Source organism: Sceloporus occidentalis, unplaced genomic scaffold (genome assembly GCF_023333645.1).
Source record: "Sceloporus occidentalis isolate IW3139 unplaced genomic scaffold, rSceOcc1.0.p SCAF_48, whole genome shotgun sequence".
Classification (NCBI taxonomy): domain Eukaryota; kingdom Metazoa; phylum Chordata; class Lepidosauria; order Squamata; family Phrynosomatidae; genus Sceloporus; species Sceloporus occidentalis.
The window spans coordinates 4,291,543-4,304,782 of NW_028317028.1; positions in this window are offsets into that span (position 1 = coordinate 4,291,543).

Genomic DNA, 13,240 nt, shown 5'->3' on the forward strand with positions numbered 1-13,240 from the left:
CTGTTGTGTATCTCTGGGTTATCGTGAGTTATTCTGATTGATCTACGTGTACCTGACCTTGGCTTTGTTTTCTGACTTCGATTCTGTGCCGCCTGCCCCGACCTTGGCTTGTTTCTCATCTCGTGATCCTGTGCTGCCTGCCCCGACTTTGGCTTGTATACTGACCTTGCTCCTGTGCTGCCTGCCTCGACCGTGGAACTTCCTATACCCGTTGTGCTGTGCTCCGCTACCGTCTCTGCATTGTGGGTGCATAATCCGTGTTGTCCTAGGTCCCGCATAACACCTATTATGCCAAGTCTGCGAGTACATCCTGGAATCTGGGAATGCCTGGGCATGATAGGAATGTGATTCCTGTTAACAATTATATTTATATATATATATATATATATTAATATTGTTATTTGATTGTTTTGTCCTATTTTGGTGTGTTACTTACTTTAAATAAAAGTGTTAGATTTTTTTTTATTGTGTGTGGGGGGGGTTCATATTCGGTTTCGGCCAGGTAAATGCTGCATTTTCGGTTTCAGTCCAGAATTTGTTTCGGTGCATCCCTACTACTAATGAAGTGGTAGGCCTACACCACATCAATGTTTGGCTTTTTTATATAGTGATAGGAGTTATGCTGCACTATTGTCAATGTCTGGCTCAATGTATAGTAATAGGGATTACGCTGTACCACCGTCAATGTGTGCCTCAGTATATAGTGATAGGTGTTATGCTGTACCACCGTCATTGCCTGCCTCAGTATATAGTGGTAGGTGTTATGCTGTACAACCGTCAATGTCTGCCTCAGTATATAGTGATAAGTGTTATGCTGTACCACCGTCAATGTCTGCCTCAGTATATAATCATAATAGTAATGCTGTACCACCTTCAGTGTCTGCGCCGGTATATAACGGTAGAAGCTATGCAGTTTTAAAGTGTGTGTGTGTGGGTGGGTGGGGGTGCCACATACAGGATCCGCCCCAGGTGCCAAATACTCTAGGTACGCCCCTGTATCACCTCAACAACACTCACTGGTGTTAGTCCATACTATCTAGCCTTGGTATGATGTAAATTACGCTTCACAAGTTTGTTTAATAAATTGCATGGTACGTACAAATATGACAATTGCTACAATAGTGGAATTATAATGGTACTTTTAACCCCTTCGCGACCTTTGCCGGTTCAGGACCGTCATGACATGAAGGTCACTAAATGACCTTTGACGGTCCTGAACCGTCAAAAAGTAAAATAAGCTTAGAAAGTGATCAACAATCACTTTCTTCGCTTAAACGGCGTTACTGTAATGCCTCGATGTCGAGGCATTCAGTAACGCCGAGATCGGCATCGCGGGCCATGTCTGGCCCCTCCCTGAGGCGTCAACAACCGCCATACATTGTATGGCGGCGGACGCCCGTTTTAAAAGCGTTTAGGAGGCGATCAACGATCGCCTCCTAAACCTAAATGGTGTCGCTGGAATGCCTCGATCAGGAGGCATCCAGCGACACCAAACACTTACCTCTGGGTGGGCTGGTGTTCTTCGCCATCAACAAGATGGCGGCCGCCCTGTAAAAGCAACAAACAAGTTTTTAAAGTTCGCTAGATGGTCTAGAGAACTCTGGCTCCACTTGCAGGTTGAATACAGGTACTGCATTCAACCATGCAAGTCAATGGAGCCCAGCTTTCTAATCACAATGTGATTAGTAAAATATTAAAAAAAAAAAAAAAAAATATGGAAAAAAAAATATGGAAAAAATTAAAAGTGCTAACATTTAAAAATAATTATGCAGTGATGTCACTAGATGAACCATCCAGCAAAATGTGTAAAAAAAAAATATAAAAAAAAAAAAAGTATTAAAAAAATAAAATAAAAAAATAAAGTTTATTATTTTGAGCAAGTGCTAAAATTTCTCAAAAATCTCAACAAAGAGTTAAAATAAAAGCACTTCAAATACCCAAGGGGTGTCTAATATATAAAAAAATGGCTGATGGGGTAAATTGGAGTGGCTGAGCTCAAAGATAGGGCATAGGTACAGACTTTCCAAAATGGACAAAAAAAGCGCACTTCCCAATTGTGGCATTTTAAATCTCAAACAACACGACAAATCCATGCATGTTGGGTATCACTGCACTCAGGAGATGTTCCTGAACACACATTGGGGTGTTGTTTGACAGTGGCATATACCAGGACCTGTATATCTATAACTAAAGTACAATTTGTGTGAAAAAAAATTACTATTACAAAGTTTGACAAAGTGTAGTTGTATAATTGGTGCATGGAAAGGGTTAAAATAACAGCATTTGGAATACCCTGGGGTGTCTAGTTTTCAAAAATATATGGTTTGAATGGGTTAAATTGAGTTAACCGGCTTCAAAGATGGAGATGGAGGCAGAATGACCAGATTTGTTAAAAAAGATTTGGAAATCATAAAACGCTGCTTGTACTTATTGCCCTATAACTTACAAAAAACAGCAAAAAAACATAAAAACATTGGTATTTCTAAACTCAGGACAAGTAGTAGAATCTATTTAGCTAGTTTTTTTACTTGCTTTTTTAGGTGAGTAAAAGATTTTTCAAATAAAAGTCATAAAATGTGTTTTTTTTCAATTTTTCACCATGTTTTTTTTATTTTTTTTATAGTAAATAAGATGATACGATCAAAATAATGGTATCTGAAGAAAGCCCATCTTGTCCCGAAAAAAACAATATATAACTTATGTGGGTACACTAAATGGGTGAGGAGAAAATTACAGCTGAACACAAGCACCACAAAAGTATTAAAACAGCCTCGGTCCCACAGGGTACAAAACGAAAAATGAGCCCGGTCCTTAAGGGGTTAAAAACCTTATAAATAAATGAAAACCTTCACTTAAAATAACATGATTTGGTATATTTTACTGCTGTTCATTGCTATTAGTCCTAATACTTAAAATGTTTTTTCAATGAAGCTATTCATGTCTTTGTAACATAATGTGTTTGCCCTTTAATGCATTACACCATATATCTGCCATAAGTATATTTTTTTGTTTTGATTATGGAACTGTACGCTACCCAAACATGTCTAGGTGTAAGTCTGTTGTAAGTTTTTGTAACCATGCCCTCTCCCTAGTTGATTGAAGTTGTTTAAGGTTGCTATTTTCCTATAGTTATCAAAACACTACTCAAGCAGCCTTACTCCCAGGATTCTTTTTCTTGAAGAATACAGTTTTTTCCACATGACAGGGAAGCTGCTAAATTATTCAACTTTCTATGTTTTTCCCCACAACAGCCTCCATATACCACCCAGCATAAAACTATGAGGACATCTGATCATCACACATTTGAGCTTATTGGACATGTCATTACAAAACAATGGACCACAGTGATAGGGGGTTGCTGCCCCTTTGCAGCGATAACACCCTCCACTTGTGGAAGGCTTTCCACAAGATTTTGGAATGTTCGGGAATGTGTGATCATTTCGAAAAAAAAGAGCATTTGTGATGTTGGACACGAAAACCTGGCTCGCCATTGAAGTTCCAATTCATCCCAAAGGTGTTCAATGTGGTTAAAGTAAGCGCTCTGTTTAGGCCACTCCACACCAAACTCGTCTTTATGGTCCTTGTTTTGTTTTGTTTTGCATGGATGCTTCCTTAGACCGCTCCAGATATATCTTGGTGATATTCGGCTTGTGTGCAGCTGCTTGGCCGTGGAAACCTAACAAGCACAGTGCTTGCGCTGATGTTGCTTCCAGAGGCAATTAGGGACTTTGTAGTGAGTGATACTACAGAGGACAGGCAATTTGTACATGCTACAAGCTTCAGCACTCAGCAGCCCCACTCTGTGAATGTGTGCCATCTACTACTCCATGGCTGAGCTGTTGTTACTCCTAGATGCTTCCACAACAAAAGTACTTAGAGTGGACTGGGGAGATATAGCGGGTTAGAAATTTCACAAACTGACTTGTGGCAGAGGGAGCATTCGATGACACTGCAAGGTTTAAAATCACTCCACAGGACAATATTTGTCTATGGAGATGGCATGTTTGTGTGCTTAATTTTAAACATCTGTTAACAATGAGTGTGGCTGAAACACCTAAACTTAATAATTAGGAGAGGTGTCCATATACCTTTGATCATAGATGAGTATTTCCTCATCTTGTTTTATTATTATTAAAAATTATTTTCCCCTGATAAAGCTTGACTTTTTTATTTTCAAATCCTACCCTTTTGAAATTTAGGTCCTAAACATAATGGAAATGTTGAGAAAAGATAGTCCATTAACTTCAGTTGTAAGTTCTGAGTTATAGTCTCTGCATCCAGGGCTGGCCCTACCATGGAGCAGAGTGGGGCAATTGCTCCAGGCGGCACTTTTGAAGGGGCGGCAAAGCCCCAAGCCCCCTTTTTTTTTGTTTAAGCGGAGGAGAGAGAGGGGCACCAAGTGGTTTTTGCTTACCTGCTCGGCGCCCCTCTCCTCTGCGAGCCCTCTAGCTCCGTCTCGGTGCCGGCTTGTAATGCTGAATGCCGGAAGATGACGTCGTTACAAGCTGGCACCGAGACCGAGCAGGGAGACTCACCGCAGGACTGCTGAAAGGTAAGTACAAAAGGAGGGGGATAGGGTGGATAATAGGGAGGGAGAGGAAGGGTAGGTAATGAGGAGGGGGGGCTGCAGAGAAAGGGTAGATAATGGGGGGGGGCGGCACTTTAAACTTCGCCCCAGGCGGCATTATGCCTTGGGCTGGCCCTGTCTGCATCACACCTGTATTCAAATGAGTAGTTGTGAGAAGGAGAAACCTCATCTTCGTGCCTCTGAGCCTCCGGAAGGTGGCACATTTCACTGTTGTATGGCGGTGAGGAACACTAGTCATCATTATGTGGACGCTGCTGATAACAGCAATGATGCACTTGGATTCGTCTACCAAACATTTTATTTTCACTTTCCTTAATATTTGGCAGATAAAAGAAAATTCTTATAATACCAACCAAATTCCTAATAACTTTAAGTTAAGTTTGCTGTCGATCTCTTTGGAAGTGGATCAAGATCTGCCCCTCCCACAGACCTTGTGGCTGGGGGTGGTAAGAAGGGGTCAACTCTCTCTTTGGAACCTCTACTCTAACTCTGTATTAAAGTCTTAAGTGGGCTTTCCTTCTGTTGCAGGCATTCGGCCCAGCATGGCTCACACATTTTCTAGGAATTACACTGCAAATCTGTTGTAAACGGGGGCTACTAAGACTTTTTGGTGCACAAATGAACACCTCAAAGATGGAATTAATTATTTCCAGGCATGCACTGGCTTATTTTGATGTATAAAAAATTGTGTAATGTATACTGTGAATTATGTAGAGTCTACTCAGGAGTTACGGGACAACCCCTATTAATGCAAGGTTAATATGAGATGGAATGCCTTGGTGAATGTGAATTGCTAATTACACACTAGTACGCAAATGGCACCTCAGATCTCAAAGATTTAATATAGATGTACTTTGATACTCAAGCCTTTTGGCTACTCATATTAGTGCTCTATCAAGTGGTTTTTTGCTCTTATTTTTGGTATATTTAAGGACTAAATGTTGATATAACATATGACATTATTTTTCACTTAAGACAACAGTGCCATCCAGTGGTCAGCTTTCAAGTCTCAGACCAAAAACATATTTGCATAGTAATACAGTAACTGCAAACCACCAGGTATCGATTAACCTTTCTGTAAAGTGGAAATGTTACTGTTATATTACTTTGGTGATATAGCGTAAGTGGACACTTCTCCTAATTATTGAGTTTAGGTGTTTCGGCCGCACTCATTGCTAAAAGGTGTATATAAAATCAAGAACACAGACATGCCATCTCCATAGACAAACATTGACCATAAAATATGTCACCTGGAAGAGTGACTTTAAACTTGGCAACTGTCATGGGATGCTCCTTTTGCAACAAGTCGGTTTGTGCAAACTTTTGTACAGCTAGATGTTCCCCAATCCACTGTAAACGCTATTATTGTGAAGTAAAAACACCTGGGAAAGTCTGATGGATAAATATGGGTTTGGTGAATGCTAGGAGAACGCTACCACTATAATACAATGTTTGGCAGAGGAGGGATAATGGTCTAGGGATTTTTCAGGGTTTGGGCCTTCCAGTGAAGGGAAATGTTAACGCTACAACATAAGATTTTACACAAACGTCTCATTATCTAACTCAATGACTAAAGAATATCTATACCAATTTGCATGCAGTAAACTTTCCTCATAAATTTCATAAGCAGACAGAGCTACTCTCAAATTTCAGGTTCCCTGTGCTATATCCACAAATAGACTCCCTCTCCCTAAAAAAATATAAAGACATGCAGACACAATGATTTGCATAAATAGGTTGTGTAATAAATGTATTAAAACATGGACATAGCAGAATATACATACAATGACTATTGCATAATCATACACCGACCATCATACCAGGGACGGACTGACCCATCTGGCACTCAAGCACAGACCGAGGGGCCCCATGGTCGAGGGGCCTGCAAAGGAAAGGGTGGAGTCTGCAGGAGCAGAGCCGTTAGGGGAGATAATGAATCTCCCTCTAACCATCCCAAACAGTGGTGTAATTACAGTGGTCCTGGGCGATCCCTGCGATCACTTGTTCCTGTCTCCTCGTGTCCGTTTTGAACAATTTTGAACCTGCACGGGGTGACAGGAACATATCGAGGTCACGTTACGTTGCATGACCCCACGTTGGAACTGAGGCACCTCACACAGTGTGCAAGCAGTCGGACCTAAAGTTGCAGGAGTTTACCACTCCAGATGTGTGGAGGGGGTGCGGGAGGGAGGGGGCCATGTATAAAGTAGACTTGTGCAGTCGTCTTCAGGCGAACATGAAAACAAACACGAAGAGTGCGTTTTCGTGTTTGTTCCAAAGACACGAAGAAGAGAAGATATCGGTGGTAAAACGTAGACGAAGACACGCAACACGAAGATCTTCGTGATCGTCTTCATCTACTAATCTCTCTGGCCCCTTCCCCATCTAGCCTACCTTATCTTCGCGGCATCGCAGGAGTTGACGGAAGCGGAAATCCATAGGTTCGCTGTCAGGGCAGTGAGAGTGAGCCTATTGGTCGCCTGCAGGGACCTCCTCTGGCATCAACCAATTGGTTTATGCCAGAGGAAGACCCTGCAGGTGACCAATAGGCTCACTCGCATGGCCTTTTTAACTCCTGACAGCGAACCTACAGATTTCTGCTCCCGTTAACCCCCGCGATCGCTGGTACGGACATTTAACTGACACAGCAGGGACACCACTGGTCTCTGCCAGACAAGTTGCTGCATTAGGATTTTAAAAGTCTGTACGAGCGACTCTATTGGTCGCCAGCAGGGGGCTTGTCCGCCATCAACCATAGCATAAGTCTATGTGTGTTAGTATTTGGTGTTAGCATGTGTCCGTGGTTGGGTGTCAGTGTATAATGTTACAGTGAGTTTCTGTGTCAACGTATGATGTTGGACAGTCAGGGGTGATCCTAGGGTTTGTGGCGCCTGGGAGAGGAAGAAGAGGAGAAGAAGAAAAAAGGTGTATTTTATGTAGGTGTATGGTGTTAGAGTGAGTTTGGGTGTTAATTAAAAGGGGGTCATGAAGGAATGCTGCATCCAGGTGCCACTAACCCTAGGCTCACAACTGTTCTCATAAGGTGTGCTTATGGGAGGACCTTAAGATGGAATGACAGGTGGAGCAATGGGTGAGAAAATGGGATGGGCGTAAGACGGGTTGATGGGAGGGCCATGGGAGTGGTAGGCCTTCGGCCTGTATTGGGCCCCAAGATTCCTGATGGCAGCCCTGACAATGATCATACAGCAATCCCCTCCTGCATTAGAACATGCATACTTCTGGCTCTCATTCCGAGTACTGATCCTCTCTTATATTTCTCTACTGTGAATAATCTCTGTCAGTTCTGAATGTCTCATTGGACACAGGTTGGACCAGAGGTTGTGGGAATCTGTCTTGGGGTAGTAAGTCCCTGGTGGTCTGGTATAGAGTGGGGAAGTCTGTGCTGCCTTCACATGTCCCCCTGGTGGTTGTTTATGCCACTGTCTCATCTTACCTTGGGCATATAGTTTACTCAGCTAAGACCTAATGGCCACATACACACTGGCTTTTCCCTAAGTCTTGCTTATTGTAGGCCACATGTGGTTCACCCCATATTGGAGGTTCTATCAAAAGGGGGAAACACTGAAACTATCATCCTGAACTAACCATAGTTAGTGTTCAAAGATTTGAGAGTCTTGTTGTGTTAACAATTTCTTTTTTTTCTGTTAATGTTCACTTTCTTTTAGTCCAGTGCCAAGAGTGCCTCTGACAGATAATAAGTTATTACTTTTGTACAGCCATTAACAAATATACTCCTTCTGGCAAAGCAGTATTAGTGAGAGATATGCATCTCTTGACATCTGGTGGAGAAATTATGAACTACATTGATCTATAAATGTGCAGTAATTGAATAAATAATATTTATGAAGCTCGAACATTGAACGTCACTTAAAAATGAAAGGGAATTTAAAAATAAAAGGCAAAGAGTCAGTGTTGGTACACACAAGACTTAATGGAACATATCTGTATGCATGCTTTTGTTGCTAATAATTCTAATTATTTTGGCACCCAAGGAAGAAGAATTACAGTTGCCACACACACACAGAGCGAATGTTGTCTTTATATCTATTTATTGCTGTTATTTTTTTTACAATTGGCCAGGTTAATTTTATTGTTTGCTAATTTCCAGCATTGCTTATATATTATCTCCCATTCCAAGTCTCTTTTACCATTTCAGATATCAACAAAAAATAATATATATATATATATATACATATAATTACAAACATAATAATTATTACTGTGTAATATACTTATACCATAGTATAAGTTTTAGTTGTTGTTGTTGTTTAGTTGTTTATTCTGTGTCCCTATCACTATATAGTCACTACTTTCCCTGGACTAATTTCCTGATTTTCTCAATTTTTGGTTACCTGCCCTTAGATATTTACCTGTAATAATACATAACTACATAATACAGAGTGGAACTACACTTTGCAAATGCAAATGACCATACATGGGAATTATGTAGGTTTGACCTGGAGTCTCCGGGTTAATTTCTTGGGAGGAGAGCAGTGTTTTTTCATGTCCACTTCCATGATGAGCGGGTGTGGGTAGAAAATAGGCCCCAAGGGTATTTCTTTGTTTTAACCCCCAGTGAGAATGGGATGAGAGTGAGGAGGAAGCACAGCCTGGGGCCCATGTCTCCAAAAGGTATTTTTTTTTACTAACATGTAACCCTGCTCAGAGGGATAGGGGAATGGGGAAACGTATAGAACAATATACCCACCGGGTTCCTTTAATTACCCTCAGAGTGCATGGGATGGGGGAAGAGAGGGGCAATGGGTTGTCCTGGGGAAGCTCATTTTTCTGTTATTGTAATGTATTTGATAGGGGTTAAATATTTTGCAAGTTTCAGGCAAGGACATGCGAGTAAGTCTCAAGTGCACAGATTTGTCTATCACACCTAAAACCATATGATGAAAAAACTCTTTCAATCTAGTTTATTGGAGTGAGAGGAAAAGCACAAATGTATCTTTATGTGAGCTGGTTATGTTTGTATGCATCAGTAGTTTTACTTTTGAGATTACTGCTTTGATTAACACCTAGGAGTGACAAAAGAGGCTGCTGATGCTATTTGTAACAGTCATTGATGTAACTACAGGGGCCCCTTGCGACCCCTCATACAGGAGAGAAAGCTGCTGGAGAGGGGAGAGGTAAGTGGGCGAGGGGTTGTTTGTATGTATGTATGAGAGCATTGATGTGTAATTGTGTGTGTGTGTGTGTGTGAGCATAGATGTGTAATTGTGTGAGCATGGATATGTAATTGTGTGAGTGTCAGCATGCATGTGTCATTGTGTGTTTGTGAGAATGGATGTGTAATTGTGTGTGTAATCGGGGGGAGATGGAGTGTTTATTAGAATTAATGCATGTGTGTTAGTAAGTATGAGTATGTGTGTGTAATTTCTGTGTGTTTACATATGTGTGCCATAGTGTATGTTGTAAGAGGGCAATGATGGTACAGAGGGCAATTTTTGCACCAGGGCCCTGTGGGGTTCTAGTTATGCCTTGGTGACAGTCAATAACATTGTAGCCTGTGTAGAAAACCCATAGGTTTCTTAGAAGAACAATATATTGTATCTTAGTTTGCTAATAGTTTCATCAAAAAAAGAAAGAAAACTTACTTAGCCAAATGTAAATCTAAACCCGTACATTGCAAAAAGAGCCTCTGTATAAAAATAAATTGATTGTAAAACTCTTTTGTCACAATGATTTACCCAAAGGTAGCAATCTGTTGGTAAAAAAAAAACTAAACCTTTTTAATATCAAAGATAAAAGAAATCACTAAGGTGAAAGAACAGTGTCTATTTTGTTTGTAATTGCAAGGTAATTGCAAAGTATGTCAAATCTCAAGTTCAGTTGACAAGTTCAGTTAACATAGTAGTGTTATGCTGAAAAGAGGCACAATATATCTTATTGAAGTTTTAGCTTTAATTAAATAGCACACCAGCATGATCTACCAGCAAACTGTCATCTGCAAGATGTTAATTGGACAAACAGCCCTGGAACATTCACAGGAAACACTGAATAATAATAACTTGCATTTTCTAAACGGGGTGCGTCTGATCAAGTTCCAGGTTTGAAGTACAAAAGCCTCTGAGTCTCATGATGTCCTTTGAGCAGTGTAAAGTACACACATAATACAAAGAATAATATAGACGTGATGATTTACCTTAAAAGACAACATAATGTTCCATGATGCAACAGCAGTTGAATATATAATGAGTCAGGGCATTTGTTTTCACTGCTGTATTAACATTAGAAAAGATTGGATAAACATAAACCAGTCTGGCAGTCATATCAGTTGATTATATATATATATACATATATATATATATATATATACACACACACACACACACATATATTATATAACCAAAAGTATGTGGACACTGACCATAGCACCTATGTGTTACACTTTGTAGCCTTAAGACACAATTTAAAACACAAATGTGATTAAGAGTACCTGAATTGTGTACTTCATGGTTCAAGTATTGTCAGTGGCGTCGCTACAGGGGTGCAAGGGGGGGGGCAATTGCCCCCCCTAGGTTATTCCTTGCCCCCCCTGTTGCCCCCCCTGTTGCCCCCCCACCGAATTTGCATGGTGCCGTCGCTAGCAGTCCCAGTCAGGTGCTAACGACGGCACCATGCCGTCACTAGCACTATCTTACCTTGATGGAGGTCTGTGGACCTCCATCACCACCTACCCCGGCGATCTGCCCCTCACACTGAAGGGCATCACCGGGGCCACCCGATCTGCCCGGTGACGTCTCGCGCAATGACGCGATGACGTCACCGCGCAACTTTATTAACAACTGACAATTGTCAGTTAAAGAGGTATGGGGGCATGCTGCTTAGATGCCTGTATCTCAGGCATCTAAGCAGCTACAACATATACCATTGGAAAGGTAATATATATCGGTATATAGATTGTAAAATAATATTAAGTTAAAAAAAATCAAAATGTAAAAAAAATTATTTGGGGGTCTCTAAAGGCAGATAAAAAAAGATCAAAATTGCCTAGAAACCCCCAAATTAAATTATTCAAACATAAAGTAGTTTAACTTAAAAAAAAAAAAAAAAAAAAAAGTTTAAGTATTCTAGCTAAATGATCACTGTGGTAGCCAATGTTACCACAGCGATCATATAGCTATAAAAAGTCACATTCCCTTTTTAAAAATGGCCGATACTAATTTTTAATCCTATGATCCCTTTGATCATGTGGTTAAATTTAGCCAACGGTAGAGGGAGGCAATTTTTGAAATCCTGATGAACTGCAAATATTATTAAAATCAGCCATTTAGCCTGTGCGGTACGTGAGTAACCTTGCATTTTTACTGCAAAACTTATTTTTGCTGTAAAAGTGATTTTTTCTTCTCCCTTTACCATCATTTCTTTGGGATTGTAAGGGGAAAGAATGGTGTGTGCTACTGTGAGTAAATGTATGGAAAGAATGTGAGTGAATGGAGATATGAAAGGCGTGTGAATGATCAGTAATTAGGGTTGAAGCCTTGACGTGGCATTACTGCTCACGTAGGAAGTTAAATTATGGCACAAAAAGTACACATTTGCAAAAACGACATCCCTTGGTGCATCAAATGAGGGGCTGCATGTGTTTCTAATACAACCCTGGAGTGCGCAAGACACAAATGAACATGTCGCTATGATTAGAAAAAACATATTTTCAAGCCAAAGCGACATATTCCATCATTATTTGTGCACTCAACTTTTGTCCTAGAAATACATGTAGTCCCTCATTTGAAGCTCCAAGGGGTGTAGTTTCTTAAAATGGATGAATTGTCTTAATGAGGGAGAGCATGAGTTAATGTGATTGTGTGTATCATAGATGTATAATTGTGGAAGGGCAAAGATGGCACTAGCAGGATGTTTGAGCCTTGGGGACCAAGATGGCACAGGCAGGGTGTATATGGGACAAAGATGGCAAATCTTATGTGTGTTATCTGGGTGCTGGCCAGATTCTATGTGGGCAGCGTGGTTGGGGTGTGCAACCTGTGATCTATCCCTGTAATTTAGGGGGTTTTAAATATACCTTTAATGCCGTGTTTTTATGTGAATTCCAATTGATCTGTACCTGCAAAGCTTGGTTTGTGTGTTCTTCTGTAGATCCATATCTGCTATGCTATGTTTCCATACATTATTTATGTATACCTGCAAATACAGGGTTTGTATGTCTTGTTCAGTTGATTAATACCTGCAATGCTGTTTCCATGTATTGATTTGATCTATACCTGCAATGCTACATTTCATATATTATTATTGTATACCTGCAAATACAGGATTTGTATGTCTGATTCTGTTTATTTGATATATATCTTCAGTGCTGAGATCACAAGTGAATTTCAATTGATCTATACATGCAAAGCTGGGTTTGTGTGTTAATGTGTTGATCTATACCTGCTATCGGCAGCAGGGTCTAATATTTATATATATATTTATATATATATCGGCAGCAGGGACTAATATTAGGCCCTGAAATCATTTAGTGGAAAAGTTAAGGTATTGTGTTTAAAGGATTTCAAGGATTAGTCATACTAAATTGTGGCTTCAGGCTTCCCATGTTGAATGATCAAGTATTGTATTGTCCAATAACAAAAGTATCATTCCATAGCACATTACTTTTGGCAAAATATA